Source organism: Chiloscyllium plagiosum, unplaced genomic scaffold (genome assembly GCF_037043375.1).
Source record: "Chiloscyllium plagiosum isolate Xiang-an unplaced genomic scaffold, Cpla_swu_hap1 HiC_scaffold_37, whole genome shotgun sequence".
NCBI lineage: Eukaryota > Metazoa > Chordata > Chondrichthyes > Orectolobiformes > Hemiscylliidae > Chiloscyllium > Chiloscyllium plagiosum.
Genome location: NW_028270175.1, coordinates 92,570,832 through 92,586,132, shown reverse-complemented (window position 1 = coordinate 92,586,132; position 15,301 = coordinate 92,570,832). Strand labels below are relative to the sequence as shown.

Genomic DNA, 15,301 nt, shown 5'->3' with positions numbered 1-15,301 from the left:
GCTGAATGGCAATTTTACAAACGCATATTTTCCCAAACGTGCACTGCGGCCTTCGCAGCTTTGTCTTTCCACAAAGGCTCACACATGGTGGAAGGGAAGGAGTTGCAGGTTATTCACCCAATGATGTAATCATGAGGTCTTACAAAACCTCTCCTGCATGTGGGAATACTCTCAACAAGGGTTACTCACCGTTCACCGGGCAGCTAAATTTCAAAGTTTTCATCATTGTCTACAAATCTCTTGACTGTCTTCCCTCTATCTATCACTGTCATGCCTACCAGGCCACTCAAGAGCAAATAGAGATTGTCAATAGTATACCAACCCAGCCAGCGGACACAGCACCCAAGATTATGTTTTAAAGTGCTCGCTCAGATATCTGCATTCCCTCGAATTCCAAACTCCGGAGTATGTTCGATTTGAACTGTTTCACGTTTGGTGCCGAAACGACAGCTGCCAAGGTAAGAAATTATGAAAACTTGAAGCGACGTAAATCACACCAGGCTATAGGAAAGGAATTACTCACCAAGTAGTTAAGAAAAAAAAACTGTTATACATGCTAAAATCAGGGCAATTTATTGATATCAATACTACATCGTGTCTTTTATATAAAAAAATAATTCAAAGCTTTTACTCTGATGGAGTTTAAACAAATGTTGATCCCTGTCTCATTATGAGACATTGGGAAGCTGACAAACTGTTATATCCAACAAGTGATCAAAGAAGTGGGTTTCAAGTCGTATTTTGTCACTCAAAACGAAGCTTGTAAAACAAAATTGAGATCACCAAAGTTTTTCTGCTAGAGGTCATCGTCTTTTGTCAGTCGCAAAACGGCGCCTGTGTTAGTGCTTCCATAGCTCAGTGATTCAAGCACTGGTTATGTAAACCCGGGGTTGTAACCTTGAATTTCACTGCAGCCTTACTGAATTTTCTTGCAACTATTGCAGCAGGCATCGGAAGGTGCGTTCTCTATGTTGTTAGGAATTATTTTTGAAGTAACAGCAGGAAGTTAGTTTTACGCAGACCAGGCCGCATCTGTTTCAGTTTAGAAGTCCACATCCGTATTTTTCCTTCGAGAAACATGAGGATGACAAGCTTCTGATGCGAAGAATGCCTTCGTTTGGCAGGAAGAACAACATGACTCATTAGAAGCAGTAACGTGACGGTGAAACAGTGGAGGACGAATACGTACAGGGATGCGGCTGAATGCTTCTATTCCGTATGTAGAGACAGGAATCTGCTGGAATTCAAATTAAACAGGTAGTAGGCTTGAAGAGCACAGCTAGCCAGGCTGCCTCAAAGGTGGAGAAGTCAACAATTAGCGGGTACCAATTATTCACGACTGGGGCAGTCCTCGAAGGACAGCCTCCTGCCTGTTTACCCCTCTGATAATGTAAACACAATCGGATTTAAAGCTTGTAGTGAAGAAAAAAGAGGCCAAACGGGTCAATTCCACATTTTATGGAAGTTGGGCTCTCTTGAGGCCTTTGTCACTTTCAAAAGATGTGTCTGTATTGTTCCCTCTATGGGTAAAATGAGGTTCAGTTCTCCCACAGTTCATGAACAAATTTGACGGTATCTGACATCAGTCTCATTCGCTGGTGCATTTGAGATTAAAACTTTGCAGGAAAGTCACATTCAGATGAATACTTCAGATGTCAGGCTATGGGCCAATTAGTGGAAACTGGAAACGAGAATATTTGGATTTTTGACGACTTGCACTGACATAATGTATTAATCTGTGCTGTAAAAGCACGGTTTCACGAATACTCTTTCTTGGAAGGAATTTCTCATCGCAGGAAAAGAAACCGATGCTGTTAAGAGAAGACGCAATTGCACATGCCGTCCTTCCTGGTGCCTAGTGTTTACAATGCAGCGTTTTCACCGCTGTGGTTTGAGTTAATTTCTTGGTCAGGGAATCAGGATTTATTGTTCCTGATACGGGCAATATCAAAAGTAGAGCATCTTTGACAGGAATCGCATTTCAAACGCGTCCACATGTGCCTTGCAATTTTGTACAGTGCCGCAAGGTGGCTAACTGGTTATCACTGCTGCCTCACAGCGCCAGAGACATGATTTGCCTACAACTGGGTCGACTGACAGTAAGGTGCTTTATTCAGGAGAAAATGAAGAGAAAAAGAGTAAGGAATTGTTCTGTGAGGGTTAATACCTGAAGGAAAGGTGTTCATTTGTTGCATCGATTTGTCAGTTTCTGAACTGTAGGTATTCCATGTTCCCTTATTGTGTTGCTTTAGCAAATGTTCAGACAGAGGAGAAAAGTGAGGAAAAACAGTCATGACCCAATCAGTGATTGATCCATTCTGCAACAACCAACGGATTCACTTTTGACTGAAATAGCTCCCATTTTCTCTACATTGGTAATGGTCGTACACAGCATTCGAGCGGGTTTTCATGTGTTGTTCTGACCGCAGCATCCTTTCTTAACATGGACTATACTGGGACATAAAGAGATGATAAAAGACATGGATGGCGATGACTGGAATGAAAAGACGTCAGGAAGAATGGACAGCGTTTAGTTGGAAACAGAATAATGGAAAGGAAGCCAACGATGTAGTGGGGGACAATGCCATTTGAAAAGACAAAGCGGGGTTTCATGGAATGGTGCAAAAGATGAATAGATCATGAGGCGTGACACCAGGAAAAACTGAGTTGTATCCGTATAGAAGGTTTCTAGGCGATGTGAATTTAGCGAGAGTAAATAGGGGGGAAATTTCCTCATTCAGATGGATCTATTTCAAGATTATAGAATTTCAAAACCAGCGATGAATGATAAAGAGAAGTTTGGAGCTCGCAATCTTTTTCCTTCTACAGCTATTGAACTCAAAATGTTTACGTTTTCTCAGGAAAAAAATACTCAGAAGCTGATTCTAATATATTTGTGAAGACACGTGCAGACACTCAAGGAATGAATTTCACGGGCACAGGGAATCTGGGCGGCCATCATGGTTACGCGTTCGGTGCACACTCTCTAATTGGTTGACGTTTATTGGAAATACATCTCATACCACCTGCAACTGAGCATGACTAAGTATAGAATGAGTGGATAGTGAGGAAAGGTTTAGCAGCTTGTTCCACATGAACTTCTATAAATTGTAAAAGAACTGAGCTCTGTGTGTTAGCTCAGCATTAAATGGAAGCCAGTTAGCTCAGTCCGCTGCATTACTGGTTTATGATATAAAGTGATGCCAACAGTGTGGGATAAATTCTCGCAATGTCTCAGCATACCTTCAGGATCCTGATCTCCCCACTCAGCTAATACTTTAGAAGATGGCGAACATCAAAGTGAAACTACACTATCGTGAGTTGGAACTGACCTGCCGGTGTAATGCACCTTTGTTCTTTCATCTGTTGCATTGGAAAATTTGGCTGCAATCACAGAGAAGGGAGTGAGTTTATTTGCTGCTCACTCATCTTCCCCAAAAATATACAGTCACAAGACACGAAAAATATTCCTGTTTGAATTCTGTAATCTTCATAGCAGTACTTAAATACATATTTGTCATTTCTATTCCAGTTTGTCTGTTAACAGGCAAAATGTCCAATGAAATAAACCTAATAATTTTTGGATTGTTTTTATGGACTGTGCTAGTTTGCAGCAAAATTAATAATATGAAGCGAGCTAAACCTCCCTTCCACAATTTAACACAGCGCAGGCTCAGCGACATGAGAAACGTCATCGACTTCAAAAATCACCTCTGTATCTCTCGTGAGTAATAGATATTCACTCAGTGGTCTTTATGGCTGGTTTTAAGTAACTGAGGTATTTTCCAAGGAGAGAACACTCCACAAAATCAGATCTTTTGAATAAATGCTGATTTACTCAATGTTCTTTGGCAACTTTTAAATATATATGTACACACACACACATACATGCATGCGGACACACATTTATATATATGTGCATACATATAGCTCGCACATTCGACGGGAAGAACATTCAAATGGCCGACCATCCATTCCAAATATTCTGAATTCACACACACACACACACGTGTGTGTGTGTGTGTGTGTGTGTGTGTGTGTGTGTGTTTGTATGGGATGAGCTACGAGGGGTAAACCATGGGGTACAGATCTCTGGCACAGTGTCCCTGTGATCAGAAGGGTAGGGGAAAGTGAAGGAGAGCAATAGTTATTGAGGACTACATAGCGAGGGGGACAGATTGCAGTTTCTGTGGGTACAGGGCAGGCTCATGATTGATGTGATACCTCCAAGTTACCAGGGTTTGTGATGTCTCGCAGCGTGTTTTCAAGATACGTCAGGGGGAGGGGGAGCAGCCCAAGGTCATGTTTCACAAGCACACTAACAACATATATAATAAAAGTGATGTGGATGCATGGCAGAAACTGAGGGATCCGGGGTGACATCTTAGATCGAGATCAAACAGAGTTGTTCTCTCTGATTGTTTACACATGCCACGTGAGAGTGAGGGAAAGAATAGAAAGAGAGCAAATGAACACGTGGTTTTAAGGACGGCGCAGATGATAGGGAATTGGATAGTTGGGGCATATTTTGGAGTCGGTTGGACCTCAACAAACAGGATGGTCTTTACCTGAACCGGAAGGGTATCAATATCCTGAGTGGGTAATTTTCTAAAGCTCCTCAGGAGGGTTTAAACGAATTCAGCAGCAGAGTGCGAACCTAAATTTTAGCTGCAGTTTGCAGGAAGTTTTGAGTGGTTAGGACATAAATAGATTTTCGGGTTTGCAACTGAATGTTGGCAAGGATGAAGTTGGTTTGAAGTGTATCTACTTCACCACTAGGAGCACCTGATATAACGTAGGTGTCATGGGTTGTTGACTGGGGCTTCAATATTTTGGCCATTTCAGAGACATAATGGAGCACTGAAAGGAATCGTTGTTCCTGGCACCTCAGTTTCGTCTTTTCAGTAAGAACAGGAACGTCTTTACAGAGGGGGAGATGTGGCATTTTTAGTCAAAGACAGTACTATGATAGCAGAAAGGATATTTGGTGAGGATCCGACTCAATCTGCTGAACTAGAATATTCTGAGATTAAAATCAGGCAGTCGAAACAGCAGAGCATGAGGTTCCGCTGGAAGAAAGGTCAGTATGATGCGATCAGGCAAGAGTTAGAATGCACCAGATGGGAAAGCAAACGCAGGGGTTTTGCACACTTGAAATATGGAGCTTGTTCAGGGAAGCGCTCATGCATGTCCTTGACAAATATGTGTGCATCATGCAGGGAATATGAGGTTGAGACAGGGAGCAATTTTTACTCAAAAAGTTGAATTTCTTGTCAAGAGGGAGAAGGCAGTGCGTCTAAGCATGAAATATGTAGGCTGAGTTATGGCACTTGAAAATTAAAAGCTAGCAAGGAAGGGCCAAAAGTGAGAGCAACTCAGAGCGAAGAGGGGACATAAAAAGTCTTTAGCTGGCAGGGTCATTTAAAACCCTGAAGCTTTCTCTTGTCATTTCAAGAATAAAAGAATACCTAGGATATTATTCGGGCCTGTCAAGAGCCTAGGATATGATTCGGGCCTGTACGAAATCGTCAACGGAGTCCGAGGATAGGAGAGGCGCTGAATGTATATTTTTCATTATATCTCAAATGGAAAAGACAATGTTGTCGAAGAGAATTTTGAGATGCAATCTGTTAGAATAAATGAAATTGACATTCATAAATACGAGTTGTTAACAATTCTTGAAAGCCTGAAAATAGATTTGTCCCATTGGCTTGATGGGATGTATGCTAGGATTCTCTGGGAATCGTGGGAGGAGATTGCAGAACTTCTGACTTCCAACTTTATTTCGTCAGTGTCTATGTGATTAGTGCGAGAAGAATCGAGTTCAGCAAATATTGTCTCCTTCTTCACGAAGGGGAGTAGGGAGAACGCTGGTAATTATAGAACAGTCGTCATACTTCCTTGTAGGTGAACTTTTCGGAAAGATTATTAGAGATATGATTTATGATCACCGAAGAAGGAACAAGTTGATTCGCAACAGTCAACACGATTTTGTGAATAACAGGTTGTGCCTCACAAACTTTATTGAGCTTTTTGAAAAGGTCAGCAAACAGGTGGATGAGAGTAAAGTGGTTAACATGGTGGATATGATTTTCACGAAGGCACGGTCGGCTGTTGCATAAAATACAGAGACATGGGATTGACGGTGATTTAGCGGTTAAGATCAGTAATTGGCTCGCTGAAAGAACACAGAGTGTGGTAGTTAATGGAAAATATTCATCCTGGAGTTCAGTTACTCATGGTGTACCACAAGGTTCCTTTTTGGGTCCACTGCTGTTTGTCACCTTTATAAGTGACCTGGGTTCGGGCATGGGATGATGGATGAGTAAATTCGCAGAACACACTTAATCGATGGAGTTGTCAACAGTGCCGAAGTCTGCTGCAGGTTACAGAGGGATATGAATAATCTGAAGATCGGGGCTCAGAGTTGGCATATGGAGGTTATTGTGGAAAAGTGTGAGGTGTTTTACTTTGGAATGAGCAACAAGAATATAACGTTCTCGGCTTATTGTAATATTCTTGGAAGCTTAGATGACCAAAGTGATCTCGGCGTCCATATACATAAAACTCTGAAAGTTAACACACACGTAGATGGATTTGTTTGCAATGAGCACAGTGTGTTAGTTTTTATTGGGAGAAGGATTTAGTTTCAGGGGCAAACGATCACTTTGCAGCTCCTGACATTTGTCTGGCATGGCCAAACTTGTCGATTTGCTTGCGGTTCTGGTCGCCACGTTATAGGACAGATGTGAAAGCATTGGAAAGGTTGCAGACGATTTTTCCAAGGATGTTGCCTTCTGTGAAGGGAAGGTCTTACGAGGAAAGGTTGAGGGACTTCAGGCTGTTTTTGATAGAGATAAGAAGATTGAGAAGTGAATTAATAGATACATAAAAGATTATCAGAGTTTGCCGTAAGGTGGACAGTGAAGGCATTTTCTTCAAATGGTGATGGTTGGCAAAAGGGCATATCGATGTAATTTGAGGGTGATAGATGCCGAGGTAGATGCCTTTCTCAGAGAGTCGTAAGGGTGCAGAATGCCCAGTCTTCAACAGTCGTAGACTCACCAACCTTCAGGGCAATTAAATGATCATTGGATAAACTTACGGCTTATAATGTCAAAATGCTGGTCAGATGGACTTCAGATTGGTCTTACAGGTCGGTGCAACATTAGTGCCAAAAGCACTTTATGTCAATGTAATATTCCGTGTTTAAACTGTTCTTCAACTTGAAGTTGCAATCATCTCTGGTCAGTATCAGTAAAACAAACACCTGGCGAGAATCCAATGCACAACTTTGGCAGTTCATGTGCTGCCATTCTGTCATGCAAGTACAGCAAGCTAACTAACTGCACCACTGGATCTGCCGTCTAATGGTGACGAACGGCTCCTGATCTTACCACTGGGCCCCTCAACCCAATTACTCATTCTTTTTCTGTGTATCTGAAAGGACACGCAGTGCAGAGGTGGTTATACTGATAATGGATCATCGATTATGAAGCGTCAGCTTCAGGAAAATGGCACAGATAAATGTGGTGAAAATCGGTTTTATTGAATACTGCATACATTTACCATGGCTTCCTGCGTTGGTCACAGGGAATGTTATGTGGCCATTGTACTGAGATTTTCCTTCTATCGGCTTCAATTCGTCAGTGAACTCGATTCACTGACATTTCACCAACTTCCTTTGGCATGTTCATCTGAGACATCAACCCACACTGCACACAATATCAACAATGTTCAGCATACTACGTGCACGAGCATGTGGCATGGTTTTTATGCACAGTGAAGATTGAATAATGTTCTGCAAGGGCAAATTATATTCAGTTTAATTCGTAAAGTCGCAAGAATCCAGAGTAAGATTCAAAATGTCAGAAATTCACGTTCATTACCTTGGCCAGAATTCCAGCCCAGCAAAGGGGAAATCTGCCCCTGAATCCCCAGCATCCATGCAATTGCTTGCTCCATGTGTCCACTTGGAAAACTATGTGAAGGAACATTCAGCCTGAAGGAGAACTTGTGAGAATCCTCCGCTGTATAATCTAAAGCTGAAACAAGAGCTGTCTATTCCAGCCGGGAGGGAAGCGAAGTGGAGATGAGACCAAAATATTATTTGGCGTTTAATTCATATTGTCCTCATTGTGATTATTTAAAAACCTTGGCCAGAAATGGCACAGACACAAAGGAGCAGAAGGAGGTCATTCTTCACACCAATCCTGTCCTGCCACGTAATTTGATATCATCATGGCTCACAGAACAATTTTATGTCTTTTCCCAGCCCATCCACAACATCGTACTGGCTAACAGGTATTTATCGATCTCTACCATAAATAGACATCGATAATGTAAATCTGTGGGAGGAAAATGTTCCGTTTCGAGACAGTGAGGTTTATGCACGATTATTACTGGTTTTGCAGATGAGCAGCCGAGTCTGGTCTGACCACTTTGCAAAACATAAATTAAAACCCGACTCTGATGGGATTCGAACCCACAACCTTTGAATAGCAACCTGAACAGAGATGTAGAAGTCCAACGCGCTTTCCATTGCGCCACAGAGCCGCGCCAGCCGTAACCCGTAAGCACACTAGTTTGCCTATGACGCATTGCATTCAGGACACCCATCTCGCGCCTGTCTGTCCTCGTCACACTTTCTGATACCTGGTCCTGATCCACTAGTGCTCTGGCTCATCAAGTGTTCGGCGACAGACTGCTGAAACGTTCTCATGACACTTACCTTTACCACATGTTCAGATAAGTATTCTTCCTAAATCTCCTCCTTGTCTCCTGTCTTCCAGTTATGTTACTCTATTCCTTCCCAATGCAGGCTTATCTCTGTCACACATATCGATCCACTTCATAAAATGAGCACGTTAATCGGTTTCTTATTCAGCCTTCTCTGCGCTTAGAGCAACATCCCCAGTCTAGCTCGTGTACCTTCACAATGGGAGTGGTCAAAACCTTTCCATTCTTTTCATCTCCTGTGAAATTCTCCTCCTGCATTCAGACACTTCCAGTATCTGGTGATTACAACAGAAAAACAAAGTTCTCAGAAGAAAAGCCAAAAGGTCTGAACAAAATCAGCAGCTCTTGTCTATCTCTGATGAGGAAGGAAAGTTAACGCTTCGAGTCCAACGATCCGTCTTCAGAACTAATGGGAAGGGAGTGTGGGTGAAGAATGTGTAAGACGGCGGACGGTTTCTAAAATGATTGAACTTGATGTTGGGTCCTAAAGTTTTCATGGTCTGTCGGTAGAAAATGAGTTGCGTGTCTTCCAGCTTGTGTTGTGTCTTGAAGGAGCACTGCAGCAGAACAGAGACTGAAATGATGGCCTGGGAACACAGTGTCTAGATTTGAGTGATGCTGGAAAAGCACAGCAGTTCAAGCAGCATCCGAGGAGCAGTGAAATCGACGTTTCGGGCAACAGCCCTTCATCAGGAATACAAGCAGAGAGCCTGAAGGGTGGGAACACAGTGTAATGTTGAAGTTATAGGAGACTGGAAGATCGGGATAGTTTTTGTTGATTCTGGACAGATCGTAAGTGATCACAGCTTTGTCACCGACTTTATTTTCCTCTCTCCATTGGAGAGAGATCACATTCTGAGCAGGAAATACAGTTGCCTAGATTAACTGAAGTGCAGACAAATCTTTGGAACATGCGACCGGGAGCTTCCAGAGTGAGGAGAGATATCTGAAACCAGCAGGAAATGTAACTGACAACATCGAACGTTCCAATGCAGTACAGGCACTTCGACCCTCGCTGGACCGCAACCTGTAAAATAATGTGATGTCCATTGTAATGGTAAATTAACATTTATTTTGAATCCAATAAAAGCACAGGGAAACAAATAAGTAATTACCTGACTTTGCAGAGGCATGTGTTGCAGATAGACAGAAAAAAATGTAAAGTTAATAGCAAACATACAATGCCAGTAAACTACTATATCAGGGACAAACAGTCAAGGAATGAGAAAAAAAAATCCTTTTGATGTGGAAGGCACCTTTCCTCACGTACCATTGGCGAAGGCATCCAGCGAGAGGTGGCAGAATTTGAGACGATGCATACTGCAGGCACAAAAAAACGAAAGATTGTGTTTTCAGCGACGATGTGCGTACCTGATTCAATGCACACATAAGGACAGATATGAAGAAACTAAATTGGCTAACTCAGGCAGATAGAGCAGTCCAGGTAACCCCCGCAAAGAGGGTAGCCTGGCGATTAGGTATGGTAGATGTCTCGGACCCAAGATTAAGAAGGGTCACTACTGAGTGCAGGGCAAAAGGCAAACGTGATGTGGGGTTCATAGGAAGCTATGAACCCATAAGAATAGCCCGGAAGTCTGAGTATCGTCCATGCAGAGCACGAGACCCGTTAAAACACGAGGCTGCCAAAGGATACTACTTTGCATCCCTCCTGAAAGCTTTAGTGATAATTCCCTGTGGATAATCACCGGTGAGAGACTCATTTTTCTGGTCAAAAAGGCAAACATTCCAGGTGAATCGGGGAAGCGGAGCTTTGTTCAAGAACTGCAGGTAGTCAATTATGCTGTTGTTCCGCCCGCCCCAAATGTTCCTAATCCTTTTACCATATGAGTTCAAACTCCACCTGACAGTAAATGGTTCTCTGCTATGGATTTATCAAATGTCTTCCTTAGTGTACCGGTACACCCAGAAAGTCAATTCCGGTTCATTTTTCCACTCAAAGGCAAATCATATACATTCAAGCGACTTTGTCAAGATGACTGTGAGTCCCCCACCATAATTAATGAGGCTCGATGCTGGAGTCTGGAGATTCTTGTTTTAACCCCGGGGTCAGCGCTTCTGCAGTATGTAGACGAATGCTTAATAGCAGCACCAACAGAGGAACAATGTGAGAAAGATACGCTTGTGTTGCTCTGCCATCTCGCCAGGAATGGGCACAAAGCTTGTTTCGCAAATCTACAATTTGTGCAACAACAGGTGAAGTTCTTTGGTCATTTCCTGTCTGAACAAGGGAAGGGCATTGGTCAAGACAAAGTTCAAGCAATCCAGCAAATTCCAAAGCCTCACACGAAGTAACAATTGCTATTCTTTTTGGTCATGCACTCCTACTGTCGATTTTTATCCCACATTACACAACACTTGAGGCGCCACTAAATGAAATTTCCAATGGCTTAGAGTTTCAGGACCAGAGACCGTTGCAGTTGAATTAAAAAGGCGCTCCAAACCACACCTACACTGGGGGTCCGAATCCAAACAAGCCTTTTGTACAAACGGTAGATGCATGACATCTGAGCTGATGCAGGAGAATGTGGGAAAATGGAGGCTTACATTTTGGCTCTAGGATTGCCTATATGCTTGCAAGCCGTGGCTGCAGCTGAAAAAGTTTGTTGTAGCGTCCAGGGACACAGTCGGCTTTGGAGAATTAACCCTCCTGGTCCCACATGCATCCTTACTGTTTTCCGAGAAAAACACAGCACACAAGTCTGCAGCACGTTGGCTCAGAAACAATACTGTACTATTGGAGATGCCTAACATTACAATAACGAGATGTAACGTCCGTAATGCTGCTAGCCTTCTCGCCACAACAGGAGACAGAGACCCACATAACTGTGTCGCTGTAACTCACCAAGACCAGACGTGCAGGATTCACAAACTCAGAATCAGGATATTGCGTTTTTTTTGTGAATGGGTCCGCCTTCAGGGGCAAACGGACAGGCCAGAATTGTGTTTGGTATGCTGTAGTAACTACCCACGAGGTAGTCAAAGCAGAATCACTCCCTTGTCATCTGTCAGCTCAAGCAGCAGAGCTGATTGCCTTGACTGAGGTATATCAATTGCCTGAGTGAATGATAGTGAATATTTACACAGGCAGCAGATAAGCATTCGGGGTTGTACATAATTGTGGAACTCTGTGGAAACACAGGGGCTTCTTGACCTACACTGGAAAGTCCAAAATACACCATGGCCTGACTTCTGACCTCCTGGAAGTGGTCCTACTGCCTAAATCATTCGTTGTCTGTCAATATGAAGCCCACACGAAAAAGTACGATTCCCTTTCTCAAGGCAATGCGAATGCAAACTCACCGGGAAGGACAGCAGACCAGCAGCCACCAAGTGATCAGTTGAAATGTGTATGTCAAATATTTGTAATCCAAAGCAGACATATAGGAGGTCGAGTCGCTGGCCACGCCGAAGGACAAGCGTGAATGTACAATGGCAGAGTGCAGAATGAGGGAATGGGTGTGGTGTGGCCCCATTGGTAAACCCTGTCAACGCGATCATTATTCCCAATCTATGCCAATTAACACACAGTGAGGACCATGTGTCAAAAGAGGGGATGTAGCGAATAAAGTGGTATGATTTTATTTTGATATTTAATATGATTTTCGTGGTCGAATCTGTAAGTCCTCTTCGGATATTGTGCAAAATAATTTTCCAAAGGTCATCTTAGTCAGTCCGGGACTGAGCTTTAGAAAAGAACAAATGTTTCTGTTTTTTTTTGGAGCTTGCTGTGTTTACATTCTCCCCGCCTCACTCAATGTAGAAGGACTTATACACTTCATTTCTGTCAGTCCAGGTGAGACACTTTGTGACGCGGGTAGTTTCATTGGCAAAGAAAAGACATTTATCCCCATGAAGCTTCCTATCATCCTCTGTCTGCCCATTCATTCAATTTGATCATTGCTATTCTGATAAATTTCACCTCTGCTCTCCTGTTGTTCTTCCGTAATTCGAGGGAACGTCGAACCGAATCCCAAAATCATATTAATGTTCGGTTGTTCATGTTACATCAATGATCAGACCAGAACAAGCTAGCAGGAAATTGAATAAAACAAAAAGTATTTTTAAAATTCCTTCCAGAAAATTAACCGACTGCAAAGTCAGAACATGACTAATGTCAGAGTGCACTGATATTTAGCCCATTTCACAACGCACAGATACACCTAGACGAGTTCAGTCTTTGCGAAATGTTTATTTATAATTGTGACAATTCCCTGGGGCAGACCCTCCCTCAATCCACAAAAATGTATGCTGCCAAAAACTATTTCAGTTCAGATTAAAATGGCTCAGGATACTTTCCATCAACCCAAAGGTTACTGCGCCATGTCAATTGAAGTGTATCCAGATAAGGTTATAACTACCAGCCTTTTCTCCTACAGCTCCCTATTCCAGTCGCTCCAGCCTAGTTTTGAGCTCCCATCCTGGGCGTTTCACGCGCCTCTCTGCCTTCATCGAAGAACTGCATGCTCACGGACTTGGTCACTGGCAGAAAGAGTAGAGATTCATGCGTTCATTCCGCCCTCAATTTCCGATCGGATCTTCACAACTGCGTCGCTAAATTTCTGTGATTCCAGACCTGGAAACCGGTGTGATTGAAGTGTGCAACGTAGTTACAACCTTGTCCCGAGGCACTGGTAAAATAAAGATGAGAAACATCGTTGTTATTTAAACCAACATTTCAACAATTTGTTTGCTAAGCCTGTACATTTCATCTTTTCTCGCAATCAATCGAAATCAGGATTCAACATTCTCAATGATGGACTCACCACAGCCACTGAGGACATCGAAGATGACGATACAACCCAATCTCAGTAGGTTATTCTCTTGTGCATGTGGTGCTGTTCCTCGCCAATCTTAGCCATTGCATTTATTGTTTTTACTGTTGAGTTTTTCATGTGATCGTATAGTGGCTCATCCTCTGCATTGTGGCCGAAGCAACCTCCATTCAAATCCGAGTATCAGTAATGCGAATTTGTTCCATGTTACTCCATATAACCCTTTCAAAACAAACGCATAAAGGAAGAAGTCAATTTTTAAGGTTATAATGCTCTCGAAGGTGATGATTCTTTTGCTTCAAACTTTATCTGCACCTAATCTCGGAGACGTTCCTCCCTTTCCCAATCACTATTCTTCCATTCTATCCTTCCTCACATGCCACTGGGGCATTGCACAAAGTAACATTCACTTTCACATTGACACCGTTAAGTTCGTGCTGCAGCTGTTACTCTTGTTAGGTGAACTTGCAACAATACCACCATGAGGAGCTTTAAGCCACTTAATGAAATCAGATAATGTGGTTGGGTTATCAATCCTCATGTAAAGTGTTTGATTTGCATGGACCAGATATCATTGGAGCACTGGGTTCATGAAAAGGACGCAGAACAGTATCGAGGAAAAGAGACTTAATTGGAAAAGACCAATGTTTGCGAATTCCCCACATTTATTTCAAGTCTTTATTCGTCTCTCGCTAGAGTGTTATGTATAATTCTGCAATTATACATAAAAGAAGCGATATGACAGCTGTGGAAATGGTGCAGAAGTAATTTGCCAATATATTGTCTGGATTGAAGAACTTCAGAAATGAAAGAGTTTAGACAGACTGACCTTGCTTTTGTGAGAGCAGGAGAGATTGAGAGGAGACAGCATTGAAATGTAGGAAATAATGAGGGGCATGGATTGGGTACACTTAACGAAAGATTTCTCGATGATGGATGGATCAATCGATCATAGATTTAAGATAAGAGTCATAAACGTTCGAGTACCTCTACACAAAAAAAAACTTTATCAGCTTGCGAGTCATTGGAATCTGGACATCACTGTCCCTATGAGTCAGAGCGGCAGAAATTCTAATAATCTTCAGAGATACTTAACTGTGAATTTGTAATGCTTAAGGCACACAACGTTAAATGATGGAAAATGGGATAAGGATAATTAAGCAGGTGTTATTGACAAGAGCATGCACAAGTAGCTTGCAGCCTCAGTTAGCTCGGACATCCACCGAGTGGCGTTTGGTAACCTCAGTTGTCACGTGGGATGCCAGTGTTCATTTTCCCGCTGGGGCGGCTCTGACTTTTTCTGGGGTTCAAGGTTTCTGTAAAGATCTGTAGTTCCGGTGAAGGGTGCAGATGGTGTGGGGATGTTCGGTGGTTTTTTGAAGTTGGTTTGAAGCCGTTTCCTCAACTTTCTTTGTGATATCTTCAAGGCAAATGAAATTCGTCTGAAGCGCTGCTGTCTGCAGCATTTCGTTTGGTAACCTCAGTTGTCACGTGGGATGCCAGTGTTCATTTTCCCGCTGGGGCGGCTCTGACTGTTTCAGGGTTTCAAGGTTTGTGTAAAGATCTGTTGTTCTGGTGAAGGATGCAGATGGTGTGGGGAAATTCGGTGGTTTTGGGAAGTTGGTTTGCGGCCGTTTCCTCCCCTTTCTCGGTGATATCTTCAAGGCAGATGAAACTCATGTGAAGCTCTGCTGTCCTGCAGCGTTTCGAATTGATTTGATTTATTTCCCACTGCTTTCAGTTGCTGTTTTTTGTCGTTACTTTGCATG

General features: G+C 42.7%; 1 non-coding gene across 1 annotated transcript; it reads right to left on the bottom strand.

The window, feature by feature from the left end:
- Positions 1 to 8,464: 8,464 nt before the first annotated feature.
- Positions 8,465 to 8,556, bottom strand: trnar-ucu (transfer RNA arginine (anticodon UCU)). Its single transcript is given in 2 exon segments — positions 8,465 to 8,500; positions 8,520 to 8,556. It is a non-coding gene; the product is annotated as a tRNA-Arg (tRNA).
- Between the last annotated feature and the right edge of the window lie 6,745 nt (positions 8,557 to 15,301).